General features: G+C 40.9%; 1 protein-coding gene across 1 annotated transcript in view; it reads right to left on the bottom strand.

The window, feature by feature from the left end:
• Positions 1 to 16471, bottom strand: part of ADARB2 (adenosine deaminase RNA specific B2 (inactive)) — a 320228-nt gene that overhangs the window by 116700 nt on the left and 187057 nt on the right. The gene's annotated exons all lie outside the window — the stretch shown is intronic.

The raw sequence follows: 16471 nt of genomic DNA, 5'->3' as shown, positions 1-16471 counted from the left end.
AAGATTTATCTATAGGGAAAAGTTGCTGTTAACACAAACACTAGAAACAGATCTATTGAATATGTGTGTTTTATTTAGTTTGACAACTAGCTTATTTAGTTTGTTATTTAGCTTGTTTGGCTGAATTCGTCCTGAAAAACTATGGGTGCTTTGCTGGGGACCAACATTAACAGAGTGTCTGCTTTTGGTAGCAGAAGAAACAGAAACACAACCTTACAAAGGTGATACACAGCTTTGAAGGACTTAGGTGCTTTCCTAAAGTACTTCTCTGCTTAGAAAGCCTCAGTTAGGTGGAAATGCTCTGAATCCTGCACATTGTGAACAACTCTGGACCTTCATCCTGTGGCAGAAGCATCGATAGCAAACCAAGCGTGTCTTCTTTCAAGTGGCACAGGAAAAATTATGTCCATGGGGACTTTATGGGTGAGAAAATATTCCTCTGGATTTCCTTAAACTACCTGGCTGCTAATCTATCACTGGTCTGGAAGGCATTCCAGCTAAAAAGCTCTTAAACTTTTTCAGCAGCACATCTGTTAGCTTTTTGGCCTGGTTTATCCTACATTTGCAAATAATCCTTGCTCTGGTTAAAGACTCTAATCATAATCCATCAAAAATGACTGCATATGTTTGCCCTTAGCTAGGTAACACCATAGCTCAACTCTATTATGAGAAATCACAGTAAAAGCTGACTGCTCTTTGTTAAGTAAATACAATAAGCAGAATAAAAGATTGCCTGAAGAAAACCTTTCTCCGTCCAGAAACCTTTCAGCCCAGACTAATATATAATTAGAGCACAAATTAGCCTCCTTGAATGGCAGTTTCATTAAGGGATTGTAGTGATGTCACAAAGCAAAAGAATGAAGCTATTTATGAACGCTTTAGCCAAAAAGATTTTCCTAAGTGAACGCTTTGACACTTTTTTGCTAAGGTGTTGCTCACTGAGAAACGTGGCATCTCTGTGCGACACTATCTCAGTGCGTGAGAGACTGTTGGGCTGTGATCAGGATAAAGGCTGATCCTCACTCCTGACTTTCTCGGCTGGTTTCTTTGATTAAAGTGAAATGAGTGTAGGCTTTTGGGACCTGATCCAAAGGCTACATAGGGTAAGGCAAATGCTTCAGATGATAGACGTAGGATCAGGGCAGTCCTGGGCTTCAGCACCAGCACTGGCTGTTGTGTCTGGGTACTGAGGTGCAGTGAGCTGAGGCGTGCTCTGCCTGTGCTGACCGCTGGTGGCTGTTAGACCTTCAGGGCTAACCCTCAAGACCCTGGGTGTCATATAGAAACTTAAAGCTTATTTGCTGAGAAAATATTCTCAATTCTCACAGAGAGTTAATCCATTAACCAAGCAATGATGACACATGCTTTCTTGTTGAGGTTGCTAATTCTTATTCCTACCACCAATCAAAAAGCAAAACCATGTTATTTTATACCATACTATTACTAAGGAAAGGAAAATTCTATGATTTACCTTTTACCCCAAGTGATTTTGTGCAATTGATAGGCGACATTTACAAGGTGGATTTAAAATGTATCAAAATATTTTCTCTTTTGCCTTAAGAGAACCTTTAGCCATCTTAAGCTTTTTTTTGTTAGTGTTTCCTACCTTTCCATAAAGACCTTGGTGATTTCTTTGTTTTGTGTGGCAGAGAAATGGGGTGGCCTGTAAAATTTACTGCACTTTTAGAGCAGCAATGGATGGGTTGATGTCAACCAAACTCAGGCAGGTCCTAATAACAGGATATCTTTCAATCAATACAGATGATAAAGATTATAATTTAATATTTCAATCCATTGGTTGAGCAATGGAAGATTTAGTGTGTGTCTGGAAGGAGGAGGAGGGCAGGGGTTTTGAGTGAGCAATGCAAGAAGAGAAAAGCTGTACTATGCATGTTGCACAGATGAATTATTGAGCCTATGGAGGAGGGGAACATAGATGACAGGATAATTAAATGTAGGTGTTTACAGGGAAATAATCTGGCTAGGTATAAAACTATTGGTATGATTGTGCACTTCCATCTTTTGCACATTATTGCCTATTACCTTATATGTACCATAGGACCACATACTTCATCTTTGTTGTCAATGGTGATATTCAGTGTTATTTTTGTTTACCACTTGAGAGCAAGATTAGGAGAGTTGTGTATTCACAATTTACAGTCCCCATGTATTTTAATGTCTGTCACAATTAATCTTATTTCCAACAGTTTGATGAAATCTTATGAATTAGCAGAAAGGACATGTCTGGATATGAAAAAGCCATACAGAAAAATATCTTTAAAGTCTCCTTTTTTCTCTCAGTCTCTTTTCCTTCAATGATTTTTTTTTTCCAAAAAGAAGCAGTGGCAAGCAGCCTAAAATTAGACCAGCCTTTTGTACTATATAATTGTAAATGTTCTCTGTATTTGTTGGAGAAATTATTTTTCAAGGCTAGGAGAGAGGGACTAAGAGAAGAAAACAAGACATTTCAAAACCTCTTTTCTCAAAAGCAGAATACATAACCCTACATTTATGAGAACCAAAACAAGAAGCTATTATTGCTTGCATTAAAATTGTACCAAAAGCCTCCAATGACATGAAGGAGCAATTTCATGAGGCATATATGGACATGAAGGAAGCTGTATTTACAATGGAAATTGAAAGACAAAGAGCAGGTTATAGCGGGATTTAGAGCTAGCTACCCTGGAACACTAAGGCATGATGATAGCATCATATTTCGTAGTGTATTCACTATAAAAACATCCTTCCAAGTGATGCCAAGTGGAACTCTGCTACAGTATTCTAAGCACAAAAATCACCATTTCTCTTGATGAGAAGCCCATTATAGGAAGAACACACCCCACCCCCCTTCTGATTTGGGATGGAAAAGGATTTCAGTTCACGCTTCTTAAGTACACATTTTCCAATAGAAAATAGTTAAAAAATAATCATGAACACTGTTTTGATAGTAGCCATGTAAAAACAAATAAAAAACCCCATTGGCCAAGATATGTTTTGCATGAAAAACAGAAAATTATTTGGTACAAAGGATTCAGCAAAGGCTGGCATATAAGGCAGACAAGTTTCCAGTAAAATCTGTTCTTTTTGTGAAGTTGCTCTTGCCCTGTGGATGCAGTCAGAACCCTGGTCACAGGTCCTGTAAAAATGCTTTTATTGTGAAGACAAGAATACATACATACAGCTATAAACAGCATTCATGCCCTTCATAGCTATCAGTATTTGAAGGGCACCAGACAATACGGCTTGATCATCAACTCTGCTGAAGTTCTTTCACTCTCAGTCACTTGAACAAAAGCAATGGGAACGGCAGGAGCTCAACACTTTTAAAAATCAGGCCTTATACATGTTGGACAAGTTGTTTGGCTTTAAGAAGAGCAGACTGAGCGGGGTCATAACAACAGTCTTCCAATACATAAAAAGCTGCTGCACAGAAGAAAGGAGCAAACTGTATCCCATGTGTGTTAACTAGAAGTAATGGACTTAAATCACACCAAGGAAAATTCACTTTAGACATTAAAAAAACCCTTCCTAACAGTAAGAATAGTGTGGCACTGGTACAGATTGTCTAGTGGGGAGGCTGAGGACCTGTTGGTTCTGAAGGGCTGTAGGCAGAGAGTTGGCATCTTCAGGTGTTGCACCTGTTCTTGGGCCCATTCCTTAGAGTCTCCCCTATTCCTGTGGACCCCAGTAGAAAAACTTGTCCTCACCGTAAGATCACAGAGCAGGTTCTAGCTCAGACTTGGAAAAGTGAGTAGTATTTCCTAGTATTAACTAATCTCTGAGCAGAAGCTTGTGGCATGCTCTTTTGCTTGGCACCTAATGAGCACTATTAATAATTGTTTTTTTTAAATGCAACTTCCAAACACAAGAAGGATTAGACAGATGGCTACCAGTGGTTTGCCAGATCAGCATTAGCAATGTTTTACAGAATTAGTTTAATTCTTATATTCTAATTGATTACTGTAAGCTACTTTACTTGTCAGAGGTTTCTTTAACAGTATTCTTTTAAAACCACAATGTGGACATTATAAACCAGTGCTAAGTAATTCATTTGGTTTGCATGGAGTATGAAATTACTCAGTCAGGGTCAACTCTGATGCAATGAGTAAAATGAGCTGCAAAACCTCTTGAAAAAAATTATTTTTATTTCTCTAAAGCAGTATTTGCTGCTACTCAAATAGTTCCATTTGTACAGTTTTTACAGTTGTGTTAGCCTTGATTTATTTTGAAAGGCCAGGGGATATAGGGAGGGGAGAGAGCCTGCACATCAGGAGATTATTGTCTATATTCCTTCTTGTGTCTTAGTCAGCTCAGGCTTGGGGTGACAGTGATTGACAGGAAGAAGGGATTCTTCACACAAAAGAAAAATATGGCAAACTTGTGGGGAAAATAGCTACGTCTTTCTTTAAACCACAGCACTTACTGAGAAGGCCTCGCAGACTTATTAATTATGGCTTGTACAGCCACCGCGCTGCATCATTTAGTTTAAGCAGCCAGTTTCCAGATAGCGATTTACTTGCCCGGTGTCCGAATTTGCCTTTGCAGCTGAATTCAAGAACCAGCTGTTGAGTCACGAGTTACTGAGGCTGCAGGGCTGCAGCAGCATTGCCCAAGTGCTTTTTGCCTCACAGGTAAGTGGGAAGGCTCTGTGCAACGCTCTTTTATACCAACTCTGACAAAGCTGTGCTGGGGTGCCTGTGAATGACCACCACAGCACCAGTGGGGCTGGGAGGACCAGCTCTATCCATCCCCTCTAGGCACGTTTAAGTTAGAAGCATGGCTGCCCTAAACACTTTTGGAGGGCTCATGTTTCTGTACAGACACAGCAGCAGCTGTGCCTGGTGCAGGGCCCCAGTTCTGTGCCTTGCACAGGATAAATTCAAGCCTGCATATATCTGACAGGGGCTCCTAACACATGCCCGTTCCTCCTTGGCTTATTCCGCCTTGGTTTTGTTCTCTCACTCCTACTCTGTGAAGCCTGAAGGTGAAGCCTTGCTGGAATCATGAGCCCTTGAGAACCACTGGTCAATGCAATCAGAGCAGCACATCTAACTGAGCAGCATATGAGGGGGGAAAGAGCTTGTGTGCTGGCGGGTATGAAAGGGTTAAAATACATGGGACTGTTCCCGTCTGCAGGTATGCTGCTTGGCACCCCTGAGAGTGTGGCCTCTGATGTGGACAGTCACTAAGGATCTGCTTTTTATAATTGGTTTTCAATCCAAGGCATTTGCAGTTGTATCCCACCCTGGCCCACGTGGGAACAGTAAGGAAAGCTTCTCTTGGAGGTAGCAGAGGAATATGCTGAGAGAAAAACCTTCTGGCTGAACAAGACTTTTGCTTGGAACATTTTTCTTAAAAGCGGGGAGACAAGGGAATATTCAGATTAAGGAATTTAGGTTTTTAAAAGAAATAAAAAGTATTCAGCATTACTGCCTTTGTTCTCTGCTTCAGCAGGGACCTGAAACGAAGGTGTAAAATATCAGAACACATTTTTTACTTGTCTGATAACCAAAGGGAAGACAAAACCAGGGAACAGTTGGATAGTCAGTGTTTCAGGGAAAGACTTTCAGCTGCACAAGGCAGGTTGTGCCTTGAGTTAGAAGTCAGAGGTGTGAGCCCAGAGCCATGCGGTCTTCCTCTGAAACAGGGCATCCAGTTGGTCAGTATGATGCGGTGCCCAGGCACAGAAGCACCTGTCCCCGTGCCTCGGCTGGAAGTTGGTCATGGCCTGCCAAGTGCAGGGGTCTGCTGTAAATAGGTCTGCTTGCTGCCTTTGTCATTTATTTATCTAGTTCTTGGGGCAGAGAATATCTTTCTGCTCTACTCATGTTCAGTGCTTAGCAGAATGGGATCCTTGCCCAAGGCAAGAGCTCTGAAATGCCATTATATTAAATAGCAATACCAATTTATGGTATTATGATACTGCAGAGAACACTCAATGGGAAACTTTGGTTAGCTCAGGGGGCTGGCAACTGGGCTAATCCTTTTACTTCTGTGCATCCTGTTCTGGCTGTTTACTGACCCAGAAGCACTACCCTTGGAAAGCTTTTCGGGAAGCTCTGTGAAATGTTTTGCCAGTGATGATCCAGCCCCTAACAGGCAGCAGCAGGTTAATGCCCGGTGCTCTGGCCACTCTGCAGCCCCCCAGCCCAACCAGGGCCTCTGCACACAGCCATGATCATTCACTCTGAGGTCAAAGTAACTTCTGGTTTATCACTTATGAAGAGAAAGGGCCAGCTATGAAGCCGTGCATGTCGTTTGCATTGATCCATCCAATATGGTTTGAGATATAGGATATGTTTAATTGATTGCATCATGGGCCTTAGCCCACTTGGGACATTCTTTCTTTCCACAGTGGCATGTCCTGCAGCTCTGTTCTCCTCCTTTTCCAGAATGGAGATTGTGGGTTTTAGCTGCAGTTTCACCATATGAATATAAATACAGGTTTGAGGAGTAAAATCTCAGGGGCATTTCCTTCAGGCATTCCGTAACAGCCCACTCCAAGCTTCTTTACCATGAAAGATCATTTACAGAATGAAACATGTTGTGTTGTGAGATATTAGTTTCTTATTACTTCTAGTAAAGAGCAAAATAAGTAAAAACACAAGGTGGTTGATGGATTTTTTATAAGAAAGGCAATGTATATGTGTGTTGATCTCTATTAGATTCCACAGAAATCAATCTGAAATCTAGTTCAGCCTAGTAAAATTAGATCTAAAACTATTTAATTTTGTTGCAAGAGTGTTTTTTTCTCCTGATGCCTTGCTTGAGGACACACAGAGATAAAAACTCCTGAGTTATTATCTGTTTATGTGCATCTCCATCTGCCTGTTGAATATATTATATTATGTATTTTCTAAGTGATCTGGCTGTGGCTTGGAGATGGCAGTTTAAAAACGATGTCTTCACCAGCTTCTTAAGATATTGGAACACTCATTTTACAAATATTTTTATTTTGCATTCTATAAACTGTGAAAGGCTTTTTCCCTCCCTTTTTCGGGATGCCATTACTTTAGAAAACAGGAGAAGCACAAGAGAGAATAATTGCATAAAATCCATCAGTGCTCAGCTCTGTGTGCTGAAGTCTTGCAATGAAGATCATAAAAATGGCCAGTGGATTTATTAAGCATATAATAAATCTGCATGATTAACACTACCTATGACTATTTGATTGCATGCCAGCCGCATATCAAACAGTATTATCAAAGAGCATCTGTCTACACATTTAAGGCAAACTGGAGGGCTTCTTCAGTTACATCAGAAACTAGTTTGACCAGTATTAAGGTAAACAGGCTAATTTCTCATTAGGCTGTGGCTACATTCAAGTCTGCACTACTTAAGGAGACTTAGCTAAACTGGGAGAGAAAACTAAATGAAAATGCTCAATTTAGCTTAAGAGAGGTTTGCCCATCACTAATTGAAACCGGTTAACTAAATTATGAGTGTGAAATGTGGGTGGTCTATGCCAAAGTAAGAGTATCAGCATTAGCAAAGGTATTTAAAAGGATGTCTGGGGCCAGTGGAGTTGAGGTCTGGGGAAGCAAAGCAGCTGCCTATGCAGGCACTACTACAGATTGCATCTCAGGATGGTGCATGCAGAAGGACATGGAGGATGCAAAGCTCTGTGCTTCACTACCTGATTTTAAAAGGGTTTTCCACCTTCTGAAACCAGCAGTCCACTCAGGTACATAAAGTCTAAGGTGAGGCTGATTTGTTAAAGAAAAACTTCAGTTCCCCAAACTCAGTCATCTGCTGTAAGAGGGGCTGAACAACCCTAGGAGGGACTGCTCTCACTTTGCCTTCAGAGAGGAGACATCAGCATGAATATGTACTGATAAATACCTTCTGAGATAAGTACAATAAATTCCTCCCAGAAGGTGCTTATTAATTTTATTTGGGACCTGGACTATTGATTTAGACTAGAAGAGTAATTTGTAGATCTTCAAAGTTTGGAGGCAGGATTTCTACCCTACCTTGCCAGGAAGTCTTGACCTGTGTTCTGGTGGGCATTATTACTGCCTGTGGCTAGATCTCATGGTGCAGAGGGACATGTCCTGCTTCCCTGAGCAATGCAGCCCCAACCAGAAGGCACTGCTGTTGACAGGTTTTCTGGATACTGTTTCAGTCCTTGCTTTTCACATAGTCCCTGATCTTCATAGTAATGAACTGAACGGTTTGCTTCTGAAAGAGGGATCAGGATGCCTTTATGCTCACAGAGCTCACACTGAGGACAGGAGTTATTACATGGGGAAACTATAAGAGGACGTTTGTATAGGTGCAGCACAGATGAACAGCTAAGTATTTCTTTTATAATTTTTAAGATAATAGTTTTATTTTAAAGTGTGGATCACCTAACGTGGGCATAACGTGCTTCACCTCAACACAAACTGCTCTTTTAGTTCTTCTAAGTTATCATTCTCCAACCTGCAGTAATGCCTACAAATGCACATACAGATATAGCTGTTCATCTCCCCTCTGTAACCGACGAAGGGACCAACTTGAAACAGCTCCAGCTGAGGGCAGACACTGCCTGTCAGCACTCCCCTTTGAGCTCTAACCCTCTCCTTCCCAAACCGAATACCTGCTTAAGCATTAGGGAATGAATAGCCTGCATCAGAAAGGTCCACTCAGCAATTAGTGATGAAACGCTTCTTTTAATCTGCTCTCTGTTCATCTAGTGTAAGCCAGCCGAGTATGACTTCTCTCTCTTGTACTTCCATAATAATGCATATTGAACCAGAATCCTGCTCTGATTTATCCTTTATAACACGAGGCAGTGTTGTGTTAACCAATCGGTCTGTGTGCAGAGAGTTAAAGGCAATACCCTCACAATTTAGGAATGCTCTTACTGAGATACATGTGCTTATTGAGAGCAAACAATTAACTCCAGGTGATATAAAGGGGCAGAGGTTTACAGGGCTTTCTCAGAAAAGATGCTACTGACAGAAGTTAGGTCTGCTAATTAAGCCAGTTATTTAGCACTTAAATTCCCATTTGACCCTAAGGGAGCTAAGACAGCTGAAAGGAGTTGGGGGCTGCTCTGGGGTTGTCCCAGGTGTTACTGGTATTACAGTGCCATTTACTACAAAGCAACTGCTCCAGTTTCCCCTGTTAAGGCATGAGCCTTTAATATTTATTAAGCTTTCTATCACTGTTTGTACAGAGTCTGAAAGCATCAAGCTCATCACTGTTAGTTTGTTAGTATTTTCTTTTTACCTTTTCAGTCTTAATTCAATCGCAGCACAAATGGCTTCAAAACTATCCCTCAATTAACAGTGGCAACAAAGGAAAAGTTGGCTAAAGCTTTACAAAGAAGGCTAAGTTTTCAGAGTGATGCAGAAGAAACTTGACATCTGACTCCCATCAACAATAATAATGGGGGCTATGCATCTAACTGTTTCTGCATTGTGCTGACATTGTACCCTTGAATGTTAGTACAGTCCAATAATTCTCCAAAGATGAGGCAGCTTATTTTCTCTGCCATTGCTGCTTTGCTGGCATTTTTATGGCATTCCCAGAAGTACTACCTGTCAGAGTTAGTACTTCCAAGGATGGCATTGCTTTGGGGTGATTGAGGATTGATGTAATTAAAGAGAAGGCAGTCTACTGCTCGCCCATGGGTATTTTATATCAGGCGTTTCACTGCACAGCTGTTATTGATGATTTAAATGATGACAAAGTTGGGCTGCTCTGTATGTGCAACAGTGATTCAAATTGGGCGTTCAGAGATGTGAAGCCTATATTTTGGGCTAAAAGAACCCTGAAATAGAGCTTTCTAGGAAAACTGCAATCCTGTCATAAGCCATCTAATAACATCACTGAAAACTCCCAAAGACTAGTCACAGGAAGGGACTAGTTCCAGTTCCAGTTAGAAACCCAAAAGATTATTATTTGCGAATTGTTTAGAAAATAATAGAAAATGAAATATATATAATATTACATTATTGAATAAATCCACTGGGTGCAGTTGTTATTGTCTTAAGTAGTGGGATTATCCGATTAGATCTACATATGCTTTTGTACATACCCACATCTGGAGCAGTCACTGTAGTCTTTCGTTATAGTCAGTGGAGATTTAGTCAATATAGCCTATGGCATTAAAGTACATTAAGTTCATCCTAAAGTAAGTATGTGTTAGTCCTGTTCTGTAACTTGAACATGTTAAAAGTCATGTGAAATATCAGGCATATTATTACCTCAGTGTTTACTCCTTAATAAACTGATGAAGTGGTAAAATCCAATAGGAAAGCTGCTCTTTAACACTGCAGGCAGAGTTTGATAGGGATGGTCTGGTAACATAAAGCAGCTCTTTATGCAGAAAGAAGAGGAATCTTACTCTTCTCTTCCCTGCTATAATGTCCATAAACTCCAATTACATTTATACCTTTGCATTAAATTAAATATGTTATTTTACACAAGCACTTAAAAAGTCTACTAAATATCCAATAACAGTTTTCTTTATTCCCTTGTTAGCAGCTGCCATGGCAGCAGGACTCGCACAAGAATGAAAGTGATTTAGTGCATTGATTTGCAGTTGGCACAGCCCTCTGTTCTCAAACAGAACTGATTAGCTTAGCAGGAAAGTGCCATTTACTTTTTATCACGTTTCTTTTCTACTCATCTCCCTTCGGTGGCTGCCAAGAGGAACAGAAGTACTGTAACCTCCTGAGCAGGTTGCTTGCTTTCTTCAGATCCAAATTCTGCAATTCTGAGGACTAATTTGTCTGGATGGTTCTGCAGCATCAATACACCTGCCAGGGTTATTGCTTTGGTACGCTGAAAACTGGTCCCAGTGAGCTTTTCCAGGCTATTTCTACACAAAATTAACCCTGACTATAACCCTCTATGTGCCAAAAAGTACCATCTAAACCAGAATTTTAGGATTTTTTCTTACCATTTAACCCAAAAAGCTCATGGGACATTAAGGTATAATGTCTATCTGGGAAGATTTCTCCTGAATATGTTACTTTTGCTTCATAGACTAACCCTGGAGCTTGCCCTCTAATACATAAAATTTGGAGGACTGTGTATACACTTCTGTGCTTCTGATCATCTATGTATTGAAGCTGCTGGGGAAACTTGATTCACCAGTTAAAAGTAAAAGATTTTCTGCAGCACAGAATGACTAGCAGCTGCAGTAAAAACAGTGAGGTCATTGAATTAGCAATTATTTTCCCTTGAAGACCAATTCACGAGAGTTCAGTTTGCTTTGAATAAGACTTCATAATTTTTAAGGGTCAGATCCTCAGCTGGAGTGAGCCTGTGTGGCTTTATTGAAGTCCATGAACATACACGGAGTCATACCAGCTGAGGTCAGTGGAATTACACTGTTTCAAACCAGTTAAGTATCTGATCTCATAAACTTATCATGACTATTCAGTCTCGTTAGTCCTTCACACTTCTCATGCAAACTGGTCAAAAATTCAACAAAGTCAGACCTTCTCAGAGGTGTTAGATATTTGCAAGTCTTTTTTTACTAAGAAACAAGAAGAAAAAAAATAGGAATGGGTGGGAGGTTGAAAACCATGGTTCAGAGTTATTTCTGGAAACAAAGATGAAAAGGTAAAGAAGAGAGAGAGATAATTTCTTTCCTACTTTCTAGCTGAAATTCACTCTTAATAATATTAATCCTTTCGGACTCTTCACAGTTAGCAGAGATGAAGAGGCTAATCTCTGCCTCTTCTACACTGGAGGCTCCATTAGTTCTACTAAATAGCTGGTGCAGCACTAGAGAAAGAAGTACATACGCATTTACCTCCCTTCTCCTTTGATCTCAGCAAGAGATTATAAAACAGCTCCCATGCCCTGTTATTTCATTTTAAAATGCTAAAGCAATCTGAAACTATCTTCCCTCTGGCACAGGAAATCCTGGTGAGGAGAGGGCCCCTTTACTAGAAAATGTATAGCTCACACTCTTCAAATGTATCTAACTCCATTAGTCACGTGAATTCAGTATCTTTTATTCCCGCTTAGGAGCCATCTTCCCTCTTTCCACAACAACAAAGAAAATCCTCTTTACTGGTAAAGCAGGAGTGATTTGAACTGCACTGATTCAAAAGACCACGGTATCTGCCATAGCTAATGAGCTCTTAACAAACTAGGGATGCGCCGGTAGGGCAACATGACTGCAGTCCTCTCCTAAGCCACCAGAAAATACAAGCTACCCCTTTACAGGACTTAAAGTGCTGCAGATGTGGATATACTCACTGTCAACGAAACCTTACTCTTTTGGTGTTATATACCATTTGTTCTGCCACTGGTGGCAAACTCTAATAGCAATGAGTTGAATTTTAAGATAAGATGACTGATGCCTCAAACTCCATTGATTACAAAGGGAAACTTATGTGAGTGGCTCAGATACAGAGGTAGCATTTGGCCAGATGAAACCAGTGTCCTATGTCTGGTCATCCACAGACCCCTAACACTTGCTTCCAAGAAATGTCCTGCTTGGCTTGCATCTAGGTTTTCTTCCTGTGGAATCTCAGGCACAAGGTGGCAGCAGAAGGGAAAATAATGGCACCAGAGTGTAGGCACAACATGGCATCAGAAGGTGGCTGAGGCTCATACCTGTACTTAGATGGTATAGAAATACAGATAGAGGCATAGGGTTGTGGCCTCCAAAGTGGAACCTGTAACCCTGCATCAGAGCCTAAGAGAATTACTTAGGTTTGGAGAGCATCAGATACCTCAAAAAGGGACACACAGATGTGTCTTAGTGAGGTTTCAATCAAAGTAGTTAGTAATAAACACTGAAGATTAGAGTGTATCTTAAATACCACCCTTCTTCAGGGCTTGGGGAGCTTGCCTGGGGTCACTGGGAGGGACCCTGTCTGTTTGGGACTTCTTCCTGATGTACAGGCCCTGTCTTTCAAACTGGGAGGATATGGGAGCAGGGATCATGTCTTTTAAGAGACTGTAGCTGGAGGATGACAGTGAAAGGAGACCTTTTCACCCAGCCTGACACAATTACTGCATTTATCCAGGGCAGCGCTGTGGCAGGGCTGGAACTGATGGTCCTGGGGGAGGCTGAAACAGGGTCCTGGGTGGTGGGAAGGGTGGGGAAGCCCATCAGTGCCCTCAGGGACCTCACAAGCACCAGGCTTTTAATACAACCTGGCTACCTGCACACACAGTTCCATTTCTATGTATATTTTAATGCTCTTCTACATATATTTTAACAGAGAGTTTCCGATGTTGGAAAAATAATAATGAACAATTAACAGTAATCCTGCTCTTCCCCACTGCCAATTATAGGAGGCACTAATATGCCCAAAATACCTTGCACCAAAAGTCCTTGCAGTAATCACACACTTGATGACCGTGCTTGCCAAAGCCTCGCTCAACTTCCATGGCTATTGATTAAAATATGCTGGGTTCTGTGCTCTGCGCTCAGAACAAATCTGCTGTGCTCTGTTTTGTTCAGTTCTGCAGTATTCTTGTTCAAATTCTGAATCCAGAACAGTGCAATGTATTTGGAGTTATGAGGGTCACATCTGTAGTGCCATGGCTAAAGACCAAGACATTGCAACCATATTTATTAACTTTCCCAAGGCATTTGATTGTCCAGGACCATTCTGTGTCCAGGAGAACTCGTGCTAAGAAAATTGAAGCACTTTGGCCTTGGCTGAGCTTCAGCAGATGGTTCTGCTTCATGTTTGTTAACAAAAGAGAGAGAGAGAGAGAGAGAGAGAAGGGTAAAGAAAAGGTGGCAATTTGTCTCCAGAAGTAGCCACATAGTAAATCTCCAGTGAACAGAGTTTTATGAGAGAAAGTCAGTTTCCACTATTCTGCTTCCAGTCTTTATAGATGGTTTTCAGGATAAATGCAATTGTCCAATGCTGATGATTTAAATGCAAACAATTCCATCGTTTCTTTCCTTGGCCCTGAGTGACATAACTTCAGAGTTGCAATGTGACCTTTGCCACTTCCACAAATGACTTACTAGCAAAAAACTGAACTTGTTCAATTCAAAAAGAAATGGAGAAAAACAAAGCCATATCTTCCCCCCAAAGGGACAAGAACATAAAGTCATGCTCCATATGGCCCTGGTACTGTAAGGTGGTACAGGCTATAGATTGAGGTCTGTGTCACTGATATGTGTAGAGCCTGGGATCTGCCTAGCTCACACCTACTGCTGAGAGAGTGATTTGTACCTAATGCGCTTGGTAGTTATTACGATTGTATCAGACTTTGATTTTTTTGAATACGCTTGTCAGCAGAATTTGCTCAAATGCACTTTGTAAACATATTTCAGCCTACGCAAACTATTTGTTTTGACTGTTCACTACTTATGCTGTATAACCAGCCACCTAAGGCAAACTGCAGTTTTCCAGTGCTTTTTCAGATGACTGATCCCTGAAGTCCCCCGAACTGCTTTGCAAATCTCTACTGTAATCTGTCTCCAGTCACCCAGTAAGGTTACCAAAAGCTATTTCTCAGTCACATAACAAGGGCCAGCGTCGGTTGACTCTTAACAGATATGCTTAGTGTCCTGACAGAAATGAAAACAATGATGGAGTGATTTGCACAAAATAAGTAAGAAAAGGAACATTTTCATGGTTCTTTTTAACTCAAACTCATTTCAAATGTAAATCTCACTTCCAAATCTCTTTCTAAACTAATAATAAATACAAATGCTAGCTTGCAGAAGTCTTCATAGAAAATAAGTACAACGAAGCTTCTATTCTAACATAGATGCATATTAGGTCTCTGCTGGGTATCTCTCTAATCAGGCTGCTGATGAAGAGATCTGGAGGTCTGGATGGCAAGACTACATGCCCAGTTCAAATCTGTTGTGCAAGTTATGGCAATGCCCTATGTTTTTTACCGTGTAAAAAGAGATGTGATTTCTGCTCCTGATGAATGGCAGCAGACCTCCTTTCCCAGTGAATAAGAACAGAGACCCTCTCAAGATTAAACCACAACAAATCCCTTGACTGCTCCAGAGTCTTTCCTCTGGTCAACTTGATGCTTAGCACAGTAATGGCTAAAGTTAGATGAGATGATCCCCACTCTGACAGTCTTGACTTGTGGAAACACCCAGTGCCAGGCTGCTAAAAGACTGGTGGATTAGTACAGAAGTATCACTGCGTCCAGCTGGACAGTCCCCTATAGAACAACGGTGGCATTTTTATGGTTAGTTAGCGTGGCTTTTAGAAAGGAGCTGCAGTAGAAATACAGCTGCTAATGACACCTCTGCGGGCAAAGGTGCCACAGCGTTCGGAGTGCAACAGAACAGTGCTCCCAAACGTGCGTCATTTGTCATAGCTCCACATATGATCTCAGTGAAGTCCCAGGCACCTCTTGGGGACAAGTTTATTTCTCATAATCTAGTTAGATATGTATGTACAGATTAGAATATTTTGCATTTTTTAATGTCCAGACTGGGGCCTCACCCAGATGCTTCCAGCCTCTCAGAAATGACAACCTCTGACTCACAGTGTGCATAATTCAAAATACCTTGTTATGACTCCTTGTGGTAACATCTTTAAATGTGGCATAATTAAAAGCAAATAAAGATACCTGACCTAAAACAGGCAGCATGTATTTTTAAGCATAGACGAAGGTCATTTGGCACTATTATTTTGAAGACTCTGCTGACAGAGGCTTTTCTGTAACATTCTAATTTCAATGCTACTATCTATAGCCCTTTGTGTAGATTTGTCCTTTCAATGTGCACTGTTGTCAATGGAAAGATACCGTAAGCCGGTTTCAAGGTGTGACTCAGAAAAAGCTGGCAAAAAGATGCTCTGAAATTTTCAAAGCCATGCCGCATATCTTCAACTTTAATGGATATACATGCAATCCTCTACCGTTTAGAAAATCTCTTCCATGAGCTGCCTCCCATCTACAAAAACGAGCCAAGGTTATCCAAAAGGATTTTAGCACAGGACAACAATGATTATCAACTCCGGTGGACAGCCTTGGAGCTCTATTATGAACGATGTCTATGAGAGAGTGTACATATACATCACCTTTGCATGCATGCACACATGTATTTACAGGAACCTTTGTGATTTTCCAAACACAGGCACTGGGTTTGTAAATTACTTCCAAACACCTAAACACATATAGGAGCCACCTACACCTCAGAGTTCTTGGCATCCAGCTAAGAAGTCCAAGAGAAAATCTTCATACTCATTTTAAAGAGTAAGACCTGGCAGACTCACTGGTTTTTAAAGCCATTTTGACTAGGCTTGCGGAAGAGAAACCAGGGCCATACAGAGATCTGGGGAGAGGATGATGTGGATGAATGGTGGCTTCATAAAGAGCAGCACAGAATACATATTTAGAAAGACATTCTGTTTTGATTTAAGATGCACAACTATCCCAGATACTGCCTTTAAGCCCATCAGAAGAATGGGATTTCCTGGCTCACAAAGATGATTTTGTTTTTGAAGGTGTGCTCTAAAGTATTATTGAAAGCGCAAAAAATATCATAGCTTCACCCAAAACAATTTAGAACCAGAAA

Source organism: Falco peregrinus, chromosome 5, assembly GCF_023634155.1.
Source record: "Falco peregrinus isolate bFalPer1 chromosome 5, bFalPer1.pri, whole genome shotgun sequence".
NCBI classification, from domain to species: Eukaryota; Metazoa; Chordata; class Aves; order Falconiformes; family Falconidae; genus Falco; species Falco peregrinus.
Note: the sequence above shows the minus strand (reverse complement) of the source record. Positions and strands in the feature narration are given on the sequence as shown.